Source organism: Pogona vitticeps, chromosome 3 (genome assembly GCF_051106095.1).
Source record: "Pogona vitticeps strain Pit_001003342236 chromosome 3, PviZW2.1, whole genome shotgun sequence".
NCBI classification, from domain to species: Eukaryota; Metazoa; Chordata; class Lepidosauria; order Squamata; family Agamidae; genus Pogona; species Pogona vitticeps.
The window spans coordinates 141,699,165-141,714,974 of NC_135785.1; the positions used below are offsets into that span (position 1 = coordinate 141,699,165).

The window sequence follows — 15,810 nt, forward strand, 5'->3', positions numbered from 1 at the left end:
GCAGCCTGCATGTTCAAGCTACACAGTCAAGATCAAAGACTGCAAACAGAACTGTAGCATCAGAAAAGTGTGCAGATGTTGTTATTTTTAGTGGATGCAGTTTCTACCTACAAAAAATCATTTAATGATTTTTCAAGTGCTGTTACATGTACATGCATTTCCCTACCTGTAAGTGTTATGTTTGCATGAAATGGACTGAAAGGCCATTGATAAGTGTAATTGAACTCCTAGCTTCTGCCTCCACAACCAGGTGCCCAACTCACTGAGCCTGCCACTCAGCTGTTTACCCAGCCATTTCACCAATATGGCCAATAATTGTATTTTTCACCAATAATTGTATTTTAAATCATATATTGTTTAATTTATCTCTTTTAATATTTAACTTATTGTGTTTTTAAATTGTGTGAATTTTAATGTTGTGAGCCGCTTTGGGTCCCTTGTTTAACGCAGCATATAATGCACAACAACAACAACAACAACAGCAGCAGCAGCAGCAGCAGCAGCAGCAGCAGCAGCAGCAGCAGCAACAACAACAACAACAACAACAACAACAACAACAACAACAACAACAACAACAATAATAATAATAATAATAATAATAATAATAATAATAATAATAATAATAATAATAATAATAATAATATCCCCACCTTTGGAAAAGAGGTAGTAGGAAGGGGATCTATTGTTTAAAACTGAATTTTAAAAAATGCTCCCAGAAAGCTTTTTCAGTACTCACTATGAACCAATGAGAATTTATCTTTAAATTTCGTGTGACTGGAAGGAACAAGCAAAAAGCCGAAAATCAAGGGCAGTTCATAACTGGGCAGAATCATGCACACCTCAGAAATTTTGGGATGAGGCACCCCTTGTCCCTGTGCATGAGCCACTCTTGCATAAAAGGAAGCCATTGACATTTTACTGTGGGATTAAATCCAAACTACAGGAATTGTGAAATTATATAAATTGTAACTGGGCCAGCAACATTTTTACTTTCAAGCCTGGCTATAGATTGGGAATAATTTGTATTTGAGCTTTCCAAATTAGCTTTATTTGAAAAGGCTGCCTAGTATTGTTCCTATGCAGCTCATGAGAGGCAATTTGATTGAAGCTTTAATAAAATTAACACTACTTTCTTGACTTATTTTCCTCTTTTCTTCTTAATCTTCTCTTCAAGATTAAACTCATCAGCACTTGACAAAAACTGCAAATAACAGCCAGATGCAGGAGTTGGTTTTATCTTTTTATGCAAGTATGTGGTGCTAATTAGTGCAAATTGATTAAACTTTAATTGCCTGATCCATGGCTAATTAATATTTATAAGATGAATGAGTAAGAAAACCAGACATTTATTAAAACACTTTAATGATTTTTCATATGTTTTGACAAAGCAAAGCAAATAGATGTTAAGAGTCAAAGGGAGGAAGACATGATGACTTCACTGTATCTCTGCTCTGCTTTTACCTCTGGAACTCATTTTGGGAAACCTTTCTTCTCTCACCATCAACCTGATCATTATTCACTTCACTGCCAACAAGCCCTGTTATACAGCCTGTTTTCTCATTATTGGTACAGTTTATACCACATATGTAACCTAACACAAGTTGGGTGACATGAAACCTATGCACAGATCTCAGTTTTTTAAAAAAAACTTTGGACATGCTCCAAGCAGAAGAAAAATATGTCAGAGCACAATGGGGGGGGGGGGGTGTTAAACCATTTTTTGTTTTTCGGGGGACTACTGTTGTTGACAAGTAGGCTTCCTCATGCTTGCTCAAACTCTAAAGTAAAGATGGTACCATGTACCGTAGCACAAAGATGCCTCTGACATATCCCCCAATGTTGGAGATAATTTATCCCCTGTGAAATTAGAGGGATTTATTTATTTACATACTCAGTTATTAATTCTTCTGCAGTTGAGGTGTTTTGAAAAAAATACCAAGGAATGTACTTGGAATTATCATGGAGGGGGAAATTATAGTGTAATATACCATCATTCCTGTGGTAATTCTGATCAACTAAGAAGGAAATGCTGTGTAACAGTTGGAAAAATCTTTGTGGATCACTTAGTTCTGCCAGCAGCCATGCTAATTTTTTATAATGTTTGAAAAGTAAATAAAGTCACCTATGTCACTCAGTCGAGGGACACCAAACCCACCTGCTTTAGCAGCCATTTTCAATTGACATTTCTGAGTGAAACTATGAGAAATATTTAATCGTTTGTTGATAAAAACTTGGAAATTGATCCAGGGAACATGTTATCACCTATCTTTGTCTTGAATCATGAGATAGCACACAAGGACTAGTCTCCTGTTTCCTAGACAAGGAGCAGAACGGCATGATCATTTCCCACCATCCCTCTGGCAAGCTCCTATCAAGTGTCTGTTTTCACACTGGTTGCTAGATTGGCCACAAAACTGATCATACAGTGGTGAACCTGCTGGACTGTGAGAGACAGTTTCCCTTCCACCACCACCCTTAGGCAACAGGGTGCTAGCCACTATTCACAAGCTCTTTCTCACATTAATCATGACAAATCCAGAGCTGCCACTTACTGGACATTTAACAGCCAGTGTGACTTTGAGTAAGCAGTACAGTCTCAGGCTGCTCCCAAAAGAAGAGAAGGGTAAATCACTTCTGAATGTTTTCTATGTAAAAAAAAAAGGTTGCCATAAGTCAAAATTGACTTGATAGCACATGATTATTATTATTTTATTCAGTTAGTTATGTGCCATCAACTCAGAACTCTAATTAATGGTAACACAAGTTTTTCCAAACACCAGTCTGTCATAAATTTATATATACATAGTTCTAGTATATATAGTTTAAATATTTGATTAGATTAACCATAACATTAATACTAACGAGCAATATATTGTGCTCATAATTCCCTATTCTTTCCAGGATATACAACATTGAAACATCTGCATTTATAGGCCATAGATAAGCTTCAATGGCAGTACTTAAGTATTGATATTTCAATCCTTATACAAGGGATCTATGACATACAAAGTATCTGCCCCTAAAGCAGTTTGTGATGGCAGCACACTTCATGCACAGTGGACGGTTTTGGTTATTATCACATCTGAAAAAGGATGTCATAGAACTGGAAAAGGTGCAGAAAAGGACAATCACATGGAGTCTCTTGTGAGTCTCCTGTGAGGAGGGACTGAAATATATGTGGCTGTTTAGCTTGCAAAAATAGCAAGTAAAGATGTGGAGAACACATAGATGTATACAAAATTATGTGTGTTGTGGTAAACATACACTGAGATACGTTTTTCGCCCTTTCTGAGGGAATGACTACATGATTGGGAAGAACCTGTGATTTGATTTGAAGTTTATGAAACTGAGTCCTTGTTGGTTTCCACAGGTGAATACTCATTGTGCTATTCAGTCCTTCTGTGGGTGTAGAATAATTAAATGTACATGGTGAAATAGAAGATGAAACAATGAGAGATTTTCTGGTTAATTTTTTGAAAGCCATCACCAAATTCAAGAACTATTTCATTCCTTGTGCCCTTTACAAAATCATGTTGGTATTTCCCTCTGCTGCATATGTGGAGTTACTGTTGGCAGTTCTACAGAGTGCTTTTGTTATTCTGCCCCCCCCTTTTTTTTAATTGTCAAAGCTAGGAAGTTTTATAAAGGTTAAGAGGGCTTGAGAAGAATGGCTGGCTAGCTATGTGTGGAAGAAACCTACAGATCAGAAACTCCTTGGTCGGAAGCAATCTTGGTAGCATGTGTGGCGATCTACCTTGTTGCCCCTATTTATTTGGACCTCACAAGGGATCACGCCCTTTCCTTTCACGCTGCCACCAGGTATTCTCCTAATACCAATTATGTTATACCCATGTGCTGCCCAAACTAAGAGTTATAGAACTTAGGAATCAGAGGTTTAATTAAGTATTATTTTATTGTCAAACAAATCATAAAGGTAAATAATGTAAGATCACTTAAGAACTGTATCAGGTTTTAACACGGATTGGATTATGTGTGCAATCACTTTTATTCCAACTAATATGTACTTTCAATCAATATCTCTCTGGTAGTACTAGTAACTTCATTCTTGCTTGTTCAGTATCTTTTATCTCAATTCCCTGTCCTAACACTCTCAGGTCAATTCACTAACCCTCTCATTCTTTATCCTAAACCTTAACTGCCATTCCATATCTCCAACTGTCTCTCTCTCTAACTGTCCAATTGTCTAACTCCGCCCCTCCTGCCCTAGCCTTGGCTCCTCCCCCTTGAGCTTCTGTGATGGACAGGCAGGAATGATGTCACATTTTGGCATTTCGCTACAGCATGCACACCCAGTCATTTCCCCAAAGAGCAACTCTTGTTAGTTTGAAGAACAGCTGACTACACAACCTTTGAAACCCATGAAGCACTGATCCAAGCAGTCCTTCCCGCTTGTCTGGAAATATGGGTTGTGTGGCTTTTTAAGTCCCTTCTGATGTGCTCAAGTGCAAACATTGCAAGACAGGAGTTTCTGTGGCTGTGTTTATTTTAATTTTAATTTTAAGGAAGTGACATAGCACTAATTTGTTGCAGCACCAACTTTGAAAGCAGTAAAAAAAACTGTTTGGAGACAATAGATGCTCAGTTGAAGGGAAATGAAACCTCCACAACCTGATCATATTGGATTAGATGACCATACAGAAAGTAAAGCAATGTGAGCCCAATCAGAGCAAAATAAAACTGCCCTTGCCAGCGGAACAAAAAGAGATAATTTCTCACTGAAAATAGATGATTCTCCAGCAGGCTTTTTAGAACTGAGCTTGTAGTTGCCAGTTTTTCATTCAATTTCATTAATGTGAAATCCAACACAAACTGCAGGGTAACTGGCCAATGTAGTCACCCTAGAATCTGAGATCACCCAATGACACAACACAGTGGCATATTCAGGACAACTACAAGGTAATATTTCTTCACATTTTGCAGTTAAAATGTGGGATTTGTTACCACAAGAAAGGGTAATTGCTAAGCCACATATTTAGAACGGAAGGAGATGAATTAATAAAAGAAAAAGATATTAGCAATTACTAGTCATGATGGATAGATGGTTTCTCCAGTGCAAGAGGCTTTGTGCTTCTAAACATCAGTCGCTGGAAAACACAAATAGGGGAGAGGGGTGGTGTTGCACTCATGCACTACTCATGTGCTTCCTGTGGCTTTCAGTTGGCCACTGTGTGGACAGAATGCTGGTCTAGATAGATGTTAGGTTTGATCCAGCACCTCCAGCAGCTCCTTCTCTTTTTCTTCTAACATCCCACTTTGTTTTAGTTGCATGTCTTGCCTGGACATTCCCTATAAATTGTTCTATATTCATGTTAAAATTCACATTGGATCCATGCCTTTCAATCAATCTAAAAATAGATCTTGCTTTGTCATTCGTAAATATGTTGGTCCAGTTTGAATGTCGTAATGTAAGCATGAAAGCCATAACTTGTCATGTAAGAGCAGCATGCAGTATGACCAGTCAAATGGTTTATTGTGTCACCAGAACTAGCGATGGGAAAAGTTACTGTCTGGGTTACAGCTCCTACTACCCATGTTTGCTGAGATAGACATAGCTTGGGAGTGTTAATTTCCCACCTAAGGCCAGAGTGCAAACATTTTCACTTTTCCCTTTAAAAAAAAAGTCCCATGCATCATTCAGATATTCCATTGCAAGCAGCCGCAACAAGGCAGCCTGCAGGACTATGTGGATTGTAACTAAGTTAAACTTTCCACGGATCCTTAGTTCAGCATGACAGCTCAGCTAGCCCAGAGAGTTGACTTGATTTTTTAAAAAGAACTCCTATGAATTATTCGTTCACATATTTATTGCATTTATATTCTATTCATCTTCAACAACTTTTCTTGATTTTAAAATTCAGAAACAGCCAAACTTTGTAGAGTAGCCGTTGTTCCTTAAGAGGCCTGTCTTGGCTACCTCCCTCATAGATTACTGTAATATGCTCCACACGGGCCTGCCTTTCAAAGTGCTGGTCATGAGCTATGAAGCCCTTTCTAGCTGATGTCCAGAGCATTTTGGCATCACTGCCCTTATCACAACACTGATAATTTTGCAAAACTTTCATTCTGGAAATACAGTTAAATATGCTGTTGGGAGAGACTACACTAGAGGCTACACGTTTATGCATGGAAAAAAAACCCTTTGTAGTTTAAGAGAATAGACCTAACTAGATGTGTGCATGTCTGTGTGCTTTAAAACAAGCATGCAAACAAACAATAAGTAAGCACCTCCCCCTCTGAACACTTATGGCCTTTGGAAATGGTCAGCCATCTTGGAACCAACCCTTTAGAAATCCCTTTGCCCTCCATTCCTCATGGAATACAGAGGGGTTCTGGATGCGCGTGGAGATACAGGAACTGCATGCTCTCTGTGCATCCATCTATAAAGCAGCAAATCTGTGCCATCTGATCTGTTTAATCTGCTTGAGCAACACCATTTTGCATTTTGAAGCAGAACACTTGAAGGGAATAGCATTCTTTTGGTGATATACTTGAACATTAAAAGATAGATACTTTCTAAACCAGGTGATTGTAAACTTTGATAAGGTTATCCTTTAAACCCACATTAGTACCAGATAAAAAATAAAACAAAAGGGACTTGTACTGGTTTATGAAAGAAAGAAAAAAAACTAAACCTTTAGTTGGAGAACACCTTTATAAAGACCAGAAAAAAATGCCACAGCTGCATGCAAGCCTTCAGGTTCTCAGGAACTCTTCATGAAGGTTGTATATGCCATGTGCCTTGAGCAAGATACGTGAGATATTCAAGGATGTTTTTTTTTCACCATTGCAAATGCCCAGTGAGTTTATATGGACAAGTGAGAAATTGAACTCAGATCTCCTGAATCCTAGTCCATCACTATCTACTACACCACACAGAGTCACCTTTATCAGGGTAGGTGGTACATGTCTTGGAGGCTGGAGAAGAAACAGAAGGCCCAAAATGTGGTCAGATGTTGAGTATTAATTAATTTATTTATTTTATTGGATTTCTACCCCACCCATCTAGACCAAAGGTCTACTCTGGGCGGGAGAGGTCTGCTCTTAACACTCCTACCTAAGCTTAAGAGTTGAGAATGAACAGGTCACTAGTAAATATGCAGCTATCAGATCACCTCTCCCAGTGCCCACTGGAATCAAAGGCAATGATGGGTCCCAGTTTCCAAGCCACAAAGACAGTCTGGTGCCTCAGGGATTTCTCTGCTGACTTGGATGAAGTTCTCAAGATTAAGGAGAAGCACAGAGAAACATTACAGATTTTATATAAGCAAACCTGGAGTATAAATTTTAGGTTAGATAGTGGTATTAACTGAAAACATAAGGCAGCCCTAAAGTGAAGTACTTAAGGCCAGACTGTATTCCACAGGAAAATCAGTCATGAGGTTAAATAAGTTTGTCAATAAAACAATAGAAACAATGATGAGCCTATTTACACAGAGGTGGGAAATATCTGGTACAGACAGCAAGAAGTAGAAATGTCCTGCCCTGTCCTCATATAAAGAAATAGAATAACAAATTACAAAATGTAGTTCTAGTCTCTGAGAACCAGCCATCACTTTGTATATGCTAGATCTATTAATTTTATTTTCCCTGGCTGTAACAATTAAATAGATCTGTGGAGAATGGGGTATGGGACCCTTGAGGCCATAGTGGATGTGTTTCTCCTATTTGCAATGCTATGCTTTAAAAAAACTGTTCTCAAAGCCAGCAGCAGCCAAAAGAAAATGCATTAAAGGTAGGGTGGGGGGAGTCTTCATCGCCTGTGGATTTATGAGAAGTGCATCACAAAGACAAATATTTCAGCTCTGCAATTCTGTTCGGCCTTTTCAGCTGTGTGTCCATAGCATGTCAACGGCTAAATTGAAAAATCAATTCCAATTTAAATTATTGGAATAAAGAACACCACGAGTAAGAGATAAAATGGCTTTGTTCTCTGAGATCCTTTTTAATTGGAAAGTTATTTCTTCAGGGTATTCTAATGGTTCTGAGGGAAGGCTGCAAAATAAAGTTGATCAGCTGGGGGAAGGTTAATAGCTAATGCGCATTTCTAGCTACTCAGTGGGTTCTGGTCTTTATGACAGCCCTCATCATAACGTGTAAAAATCCACAATACTAAATCATCTTGATACATGCAACCTACACTACATTTTCTTCTGTCTTCCAAGAAATCATTTAAGGACATAATCTTGGCATATGCATACTTCCTTGGCAGGCATTACAAAGGACTGCACTGACATGCTTATTGTTTTCACAGAGGTCATGTGCCTAAAATCCTGAAGATTTTGAGTTTAAAGGAACATTTGGAGCCAACATGACAGTTTTGCGTCAGTTTTTTTTTTGTTAAAATACAGAACACAGCAAACAGAAACAACAAAAATATGGCCTAGGAAGAACTTTACTTAGAAGTTGGTTCTAGGCAACCGTATGCAGGTATCAAAGCTTTGTGGGGGATACAGTGATGAATATACTGACCTCCCCCTTCCTCCTCCCCCTGGCCTTCCAAGCTGGTCTGGAAGTTGAGAAGAGACACAATAACCTCAGTAACCTAAATGTGGCAATAGTTGTTCATGGAACTGGCAGTCCTGTGCAGTCAGGGCTTCTGATTGCCCTGATGATTGTAACCAAATTCACTCACATAGAATTACAGGAAAGTCATCCTAGTGGTAGTGATCCAGAACTGCTGGATAGTTTAGTGGTTGAAGTATCTAGTTATGGAGCCGGAGGTTGGGAGTTTGATTGGGCACTGTGCCTCCTTGACTGGGCTAGATTCAATGAATGATCCTTAGGTTTTCTTTCACCTCTGCAGTTCTAAGATGATGATGATGATTGTCATGGACCCCCAGTATTCCTTATTTGTTTTCCCACTCACACAAGTTCTCCTTCAGACACGACTTGTTCTTTTCACCTTTTTTCGCTGCCACCAGAGGGTATTACCCTCAATGTACCAATTATTAATCTCAGACTATTGCTGCCAAATATAACAAGGTTTATTTATGGTTTGGTAGGTAGATCACAGAAGTGAAATCATGGATGTTCTTTTATTATTCATTCAATAAATGTGGATTTGATTACATGTAAGCTTGCTTGTATTCATTCACTTTAATCAAGGTCTCAATATATTCTGACTGTCTAGGCATTTCTTATTACTTTGAACTCTTTTATATTCTTTAATACACGAACTTTCCAATATCTTGTCTAAACACTTCTCAAACTTCTAACGGATTCTCTGTCTCACCCAGTTCTCAATCTTCTCCCTCACTGACTCTCTCTCTCTCCCAGTTCTGTTGACTCCGCCCTCCTGTCCTGTCATAGGCTCCTGCAATAGAGCTCTAAAATGACTGACTAGAGTGACATGTGGGCTGTCCGCCACAATGATGATGACGACGATGACGACAATTGGTAATTAAAAATATCCTCCTTCCATCTTGAAGCCCCCATTGTTCTCAAGGGATTACTTGTTACTTGTGGGGAGCAGGAGTAGGGAAGAGAAAATGTTTCATTTCCAAACAATTTTGCCACTAATGACATCATCAGCCTCACATCATGGAAATTAAATGTACAGGATTTCCTCCAACGACTCATGACACTACTCATGGCAGTAGTGGTATTGAAATGGTTGTTCTGCGTTTTTCGGGCTCTTTGGCCATGTTCTGAAGGTTGTTCTTCCTGACGTTTTGCCAGTCTCTGTGGCCGGCATCTTCAGAGGACTGGAGTACAGGTTGCTGTCCTCTGAAGATGCCGGCCACAGAGACTGGTGAAACGTCAGGAAGAACAACCTTCAGAACATGGCCAAAGAACCCGAAAAACCCAGAACAACCATTAGATCCCGGCCGTGAAAGCCTTCGCGAATATAAAGTATTGAAATGACTTATTTTAAGTAAAAAAGTTCAAAATCAGTCTTATGAACAATGAAATGTGCTAGCAAGCATTGCAAAATAACCCTGTGTTCTGTGTTGGTAGCAATTTTCTGTGAGTGTGTTTTTCATTTGAATGTCACCACCCTTTCTAAAATGTGGTTAAGCTGTGCTGGAAGGTGTCCACAAGACTTAAATACAGGCAAACAGACAAAAAAAAAAAGAGGTGAAAAAATTGCAAACTCTAAGCAGTGTGCATAATGTTCCAAATGTAGATGTCTTAAGATCATGATAACTTTGGTTCTAATCAGGAGCGGAGGGGAGAGAATCCCTTTTAAATCTATTTGGGGCAGCTGTAGATTAGAAGATTTAAATGGGCATTTAATTTGAAATTAATAAAACAGTTATGGTATGTGTTAAGAAAAGTTACTGAGGTTTGCTTAGTATATTTAATTAGTGTAAAAGAGATAAATCTCGTTGCCATGTAATGAACTCAGAAGTGCAGATACAGTAAGTGTGTGCTTACGTTCCTATTATTAATGCATTAAACTTGTAAGAATGTTTAGGAATTTAATTAGCATTTAATAAGATAGCTATAGCAAATTACAGTAGTTAGATGTTAAATGTAAATTAATATTTTTAGTATTTAATTGATATTAACTAATTAATTACTGTTTATTACATGGCAACTAGATTTATCTTTTTATAGAGTTATTAAATCTAAATTAAAAAGTGCAATTTTAAGTGAGCGCCACTCAATTAAAATAAATATACTTTAAGTTTGGGCCATCCATTAGTTTTGTCCATGGTGAAGTTAGGAATCATCTAACATATTTCACTGAAGTTCACGTTATGCCTTTAGAAACTGATTCTCAATGGTGTTACTAACCATGTGCATCTGGATCAGACCTGAATGGGACATAACAAAAATATTAAGAAGCACTTTTGGCTCTGAACATTTTACTACATGCAAAGTTCTTTGCTGGAAGAAAGACCTGATGCCACTGATAACAATCAGCCAAGTGAGAGGGCCCTAGGTAACCAGCATATAAATGCTGAAAAATCAGGGTAATTTCCCTCTCCCCAAGCTGCCCAACAGCTGAATGTCAGGGTGCTGGAAGTACAACTTAAATGGAGAGGAACATGTATCAGGAAAGTCATTCCCACACAGAGTCCTCCTAGTTTGAATCACACATCTCATTCTTCAGCTGTTTTCTGAAGAAATCTCAGAGACAGAGTATATGATACAGATAACAAGGGAAGAGAAAATTCTTTAAATGCTTAAATGTGGTTTCTTGTCTTAGCATTCGTTTTCTCATCTCCCTGTCCTGCAAATTAGCTTCCTTTTTCATGTGATTATTTATCATCATCAGGAGGTAAATATGGGCTTCACTTGGAAATTTACTTTGAGATAATGCTTTGGAGAATTGCTGTCAACTTGTAACAAGGTGTGATTGGTATCATCTGGTTTGAATCTATATGCAAAGGCAGAGGCCATTCCTACATTCAGAGACTGGAGGGGGACGGGGAGTGCATGTTTAGAGACAGAATGAATATGTCTGCTTCTAGGGAAATATGACACCATATTATTGGCAGAAATCAGCAATGAAATGATTCATGATGAAGATGAAACAAGAAAGTGAAAAAGGAGGACTGTAATTGTACACCAAGAAGACAAAAATTATGATTACAGAAAAACTACATGACTTTAATGTGAACAGTGAAGACACTGAAATAGCTAAAAGATTTTGGATACCTCAGTTCAATTGTCAAAACAAATGAAGACTGCAGCAAAGAAATCAGACGATTGAGACTCAGAAGGGCAGCAATGAAGGAACGAGAAACTATCATTAAGATTGTGTCACTAGGGACCAAGGCCAGGATCATGCTTGACATTGTCTGTTGCTATGTACAGATGAAAAAGAAGGGCATTGGAGAAAGCTGAGAGGAAAAAGCTTATTTCATTCAAAATGTGGTGCTAGAGGAGAGCTTTGCAGATACCATAGACCACCAGAAAGGCAAAGAAGCAGACTCAAGATCAGAGATGGCGAACCTATGGCACACGTGCCACAGCTGGCACACAGAGCCCTCTTTATGGGCACACGAGCCATAAGTCCCCATAGAGAAATACTCACCCATCCTCTGATCCTGGATTTCGGCACTGTTGTCTGCTGGTCCAGTGGTCCAGTGGAGGAGTGCAATGGTGACCATTACTGGTGTAGCCCAAATGGGGGATTGGAGGAGCAGTAAGTATTTATTTGTTAATACTGCCCATGGGAGGGGGAAAACAAGCATTTAACCATTGCAATGCAGGAGCAGTTGTTTTTTTTTCTAAACTTAAACATCAGCATTTGGGTTTTAATTGCAGTATTGGCATTTTGAAATAAATAAGTTGATTTTGTGTTGCAGTTTGGGCACTTGGGCTTAAAAAGGTTCACCATCACTGAACTAGGCACTCAGAGGCAGCCACTCCACTCAAGCAGCAGATTTTGCAGTACCAGTGTATTTTTGCCATCTATCCATGGCATGGATCCACATGAATTTTAATGTATGGTCATCTCCAAATCATTGCCCATCTCCATTTCCTCGGTTGTGGCACTGGTGTGAGAGGTTTGACTGGAGGTTTCTTGGAAGTGGCATCTTTTCTCCCTGCTTGTACTCTGCAAGGAGCTGTCAATGGGGTGCTCATGGTGTTGATGATGAAGATGAGGCTTGCCAGGTCTCAGAGAATGAGTTCCTGTACCAGGAAATGGCTGGGCTCCCCTGAATCTCCAGGCCAGGCAAACAAATGTAAGGAGCAGTGGTGGAAATGAAAGAGCGAGTCACGTTTATTGTTACAGGGTAGCCATAGTGTTTGGGTACCCAGCTCCAACCCTCTCCGAATGGCATCAGGGCTCACTGGCTTCCTGTGTCTGTCCACCACGCATAAGAGCCTCGTGGTGCAGTGGTTAAAACGCTGTACTGCAGCTAAAACTGTGCTCACGACCTGGGGTTCAAATCCCAGGTAGCCGGCTCAAGGTTGACTCAGCCTTCCATCCTTCCAAGGTCGGTAAAATGAGTACCCAGCTTGCTGGGGGGGCAATGTGTAGCCTGTATAATTAAAAATTGTAAACCGCCCGGAGAGTGCTTGTAGCGCTATGGGGCGGTATATAAGTCCAATAAATAAATAAAATAAATAAATAAATAATATACTTGCTTAGGAGCTCAGACAGGGAACCCACAATGCCTAGCTCACTCCCTCACACATGCTTGGAGAAATATTATGTTCCTAATCCCTGTGACATCACAAGGGCCCACACCATGACTTGACAAAGACCCATCCCAGGCACTGGGCCCCAGAGATAATGAGAGGATGGGGAAGATAATCCTGTGACAGCCCCTGACAAACAAGACAACACTTCAAAACCATTCCAGAAAAATTCTTTTATTGGTTTTGGAAAAGAAGCTAAACGGGTATCCTCAGTGGAGACAACGGCCTGGTTCAGCTCCAGCAGAACGCCTGCCTTCTGGTCCCTCACATCCCCCTGGGGAAGAGGAAGCTTTGGGCCTTGCAAGGGAAAGAGAGAGAAAAAAACAATTAAGGGGGTGAGCTCATCCACTGCTGTCAACCGGCTTCAACTCAGGCGTATCCACCAACCAATGTTCTGGCAACTTCATCCCGAATTTCCGCCTGCCAACATCCGCTGGCTTCCACCAGGAATATCCACCCGTTTATCTATTCCACTCCGCTTCTGAAGCCAGCCTCCATGAGCTCCCGAAAGCTTGGGTCTCACTCATGCCCTGGGAACATGCCTACGGAATGCTAGCCAGCCCATTCTCCATTCTCCATTCTCCATTCTCCATTCTCCATTCTCCATCTCTCTCTCTCTCTCTCTCTCTCTCTCTCTCTCTCTCTCTCTCTCTCTCTCTCACACACACACACACACACACACACACACACACACACACACACACACACACACACACACACACACACACACAAACTTAAACACCAGTCACCTCCCCAACACACACACCTTAACTCCACCAGCCATTCACAGACATGCCCGGGCTTCCATCCACCAATATCCACCAAGCTTCTACCAGCTGGTTTCAGAAGGCTAACATCTCCTGGCTTCATCCGCCAACCTCTGCCGGCCTCCGCCTTGTGGCCTCAGCTTTCGCAGGCAGATTCCAGCAGCTTCTGTCTGCCAACGTCCACCAACTTCCCCCCAGTCCATCGCTGACATCAGCCAGCTTCAAGCCACGGATCTCCGCCAGCCTCGAGCTGTTAACTCGCCAGCCAACTTAGCAGGTTCATCTGCTTTTGCAAGAGAACTTGCCTTGGGCAGAAGGGCTGGGTCCCCTGCAGCCACTTCCACTCTCCCTGCTGGACTGCCCTCTGGCCACTGGCCTCCCTTCTGGTCTCCTGCCCTGCCCAGCAAGCCCTTTTTATCTGCCATCAGAGAGGTGGGGCCCTGTGAGGTCACAAAGACCCAGGTGAATGGGGTTGGGTTCCCAAGGCAGTAGCAGCAGCACCCTGAAGATGATTCAACAGTTCCTCTGATCATGTGATTCACCCACAAAGCTTGCATTTTGCATGATTTTTTTAAAAAAAAACAATTTTAATTAGCAGCCTATAAATGTATCCCCTGTCACCAATCCTTCTGATTGTTAAATCTCCTGGCCTTCCGACAGGATTCTAGGCTGGTGCTCCAAAAAGTTATCTTCCAGCATGCATATCTTAGCATAGGCCAGCCTTTTGCCCATCATAGCAAGAATACAGGAAGCTTCTCTGCGTGTCTTGTAAGTCGGCAGCAAATTCAGTGCCTTAGACACCAATGAAAATGAAATAACACAACTATGGATCACTCTTAAACTGAGAGAAATCAAGGCTTGCATTCATAGACACCTGAACCACTAGGCCAGTGATGGCGAACCTATGGCACGTGTGCCACAGCTGGCACACAGAGCCCTTTCTGTGGACACATGAGCCAAAAGTCGCCATAGAGAAATACTTACCCATCCTCCGAGCCCGGATTTCGGCACTCCCGTCTACTGGTGCAGTGGTCCAGCGGACCAGTGTAGCCCAATGGGGGATTAGAGGACCAGTAAGTTAATACCGCCATGGGGGGGAAACATAAGCATTTAACCCTTGCAGTGCAGGAGCAGTCATTTTTTCTAAATTTAAACCTCAGCATTTGGGTTTTAATTGCACTATTGACACTTTGAAATAAATAAATTGATTTTGTGTTGCAATTTGGGCACTCGGGCTCCAAAAGGTTCACCACCACTGCGCTAGATCAAACCAAGCTGGAACTTTCTCTTGAAGCAAAAAAGACTAAATTAATATTATTGTACTTTGAGCACGTGAAAAGAAAAAACTCATTGGAAATGAAAATAATGCCAGAGAATGTGGAAGACACGGGAAAAGAGAAAGACCAAATAATAGATTTATTGACTTGATAAGGAAGTCATGGCCTTGAGTTTGTAAGAGCTAAGCAAAGCTGAAGGAATAGGAGGCCACTAATTCATCGGGTTACTGTAAGTCAGAAGCAAATTGATGTCTCATGAAAACCAGAGAAGAAGTGTCAGGCTGTGAAATTAAGGGAGGTAAACTGCGTATGTGTGCCACTCTTGACAACACTGACTGTGAGTCCCGTATTCATCACTGCTGCCTTCAGCCATTCCTATTACAGTACTTGCCTGCAGATCCCAAGCCACCACCCATCACTTGATGCCATCCTTGAGGTAAAAAAAATTAGTTCCCTTGGAAACTTAGAATGACTAATATAGTGGTACCTTGACTTATGAACTTAATCTATATTGCAACAGTGTCCGTAACTCGAAACGTTTGTAAGTCAAAGCACCATTTCCCATAGGAAGGCATTGAAAACCAATAATCTGTTCTGGCTGAAGAAAAAAATATCCCCCCATAGGAATGCGCTGGGGTTGCAAA

At 40.6% G+C, this 15,810-nt stretch overlaps 1 protein-coding gene across 1 annotated transcript in view; it reads right to left on the bottom strand.

Annotated features, from left to right (window-relative positions):
- The window catches only part of LOC144588290 (uncharacterized), a 97,565-nt gene extending 83,680 nt beyond the window's left edge, over window positions 1-13,885 (bottom strand). Inside the window, exon 1 of the mRNA XM_078390758.1 lies at window positions 13,872-13,885. The gene's annotated coding sequence lies outside the window, so the exon portion shown is untranslated. The remainder of the gene's footprint in view (window positions 1-13,871) is intronic.
- Window positions 13,886-15,810: the final 1,925 nt, after the last annotated feature.